The sequence below is a fragment of the Numenius arquata genome, unplaced genomic scaffold (assembly GCF_964106895.1).
Source record: "Numenius arquata unplaced genomic scaffold, bNumArq3.hap1.1 HAP1_SCAFFOLD_1126, whole genome shotgun sequence".
NCBI lineage: Eukaryota > Metazoa > Chordata > Aves > Charadriiformes > Scolopacidae > Numenius > Numenius arquata.
Window position 1 is genome coordinate 26444 of NW_027414636.1, and position 1617 is coordinate 28060.

Sequence of the window (1617 nt, forward strand, 5' to 3'; positions counted from 1 at the left end):
CTGCCGGGGAGGACAGAGACAGGGGTGAGAGGTGGCACGAGGGACACCCAGAGGGGGGAAAAGAGGAGACAGACCCATCCAGAGGCAGAGGTGGGACAGACGGCACGGTGCCAGTGTGCTTACACCCCTCGGGGAGGGCGGCGGGACCCCAAAAACACCTCCCCGCGCCCGGCACGGTCTTGAAGCGCCCATTGGGTTTGGGGCAGGATTCGCCCTTGATGGGGAAAATCCTCCTTCCAGCTTCTCACCCTCCTCTGGATGATGGGGACAGGGAGGTGTCACCCCTCGGCATTGCCCCTCGGCATCGTCCCTCGGGCAGGGGGGTGCCTGGAGGCAGGCTGAGGGAAGTCCATGGGCAAATATTCCCCCCCGCCCCCCCCCCCCAAGCCCAAAATAGCATCCAGCCGGGTCTCACTGCAGGACCACCAAGCTGGGCAAAACTCTCAGCCCTTCGTGGTGGGGCCGAGCGAGAGGGTCTCCCCCCAAAATACCCCAAAGCCGGAGCCCACAGCGGCGCAAACCCCACAGCCCCGGTCCCCGAGGCGCAACAGCTCCCCGGCTCCTTCCCCGCTCCAGGAGACCAATACTAATTAGGAATATTAACTAGGAAACACCTCATTTAAGGTTGCCTGGACCATCTTCATCCAGATCCGACCCTCGCAATCGTTAAGCCACAGCCTCTAATTTGCTTGATTACGACCCTCGCTCGCTAAAGTGAGAGATAAACCAGGACCTGAGAAGTGGGGACGTGGCCGGAGCGTCCCCAGGAGGTGGGGACAGTGGTGGGACCGGTCCCCTCCCCATTTCTGAGCCAAGCCACGATGGGGACCTGGCACCGTGGTGGGTGGAAGGGCAGGATTAACCCCGCGGGATTAGCCGGATGGTGCTGGGGGCAGCTCAGGCCAAGGAAGGATCGGCTCCTCTCCCCGCATCACCCCGGGATGCCAGCACTTCAGGCTCTGCCGCACAACGGGCCGCTCTTCGTTAAGCCTCTTCGTTAGCCTGAGCTCCTACGGTGCCAGGACCACGCGTGGCCGAGCCCCCAGCCCGACCAGTAGCCCCCAGTCTCCCACCAGGAGATGCCGCCCCCCGTGCCCGCAGCCCGTTTCCATCCCGCCGGGCCAGCGCTGGCTTATTGCCGTCTAAAAGAGTCGTTTAATTCGGCTTTGCATAAGCTCCTTCCTAATTGACTTAAGAGGGAGCCAAAACATGCCATTTTAAACCAAACGCCGCCAGCTCCACCTGACCCCGGCGCCTCTTTCCTGCGGGGGGGGGGAAAGGGGGGAGGAAAGCTCCTTTCGGGCACCCTGAAAGATCCAACCCTATATTTTTCCTTAAAAATTTCATTCCAAAGCTCCTCGGACGATGCCCAAATCCTGCCACCGCCCTTTTCCCAGCATCGGTGCCGGCCCCCGAACCGGCGCTGCCCTCCGAGGTTATTTTCTCCCCATTTTGGGGTACTTTTAGTTAAATCACGGCTATTTGCTTCCCCACGGAGACGTGAGGCGGAGAAGCAGGATGGGAAAGGGGCATCCCGGGGAGGACAGGGCATCCTGGAAAAGACAGGGCATTCCGGGGAGGACAGGGGATCCTGGAAAAGACAGGGCATCCTGGAGA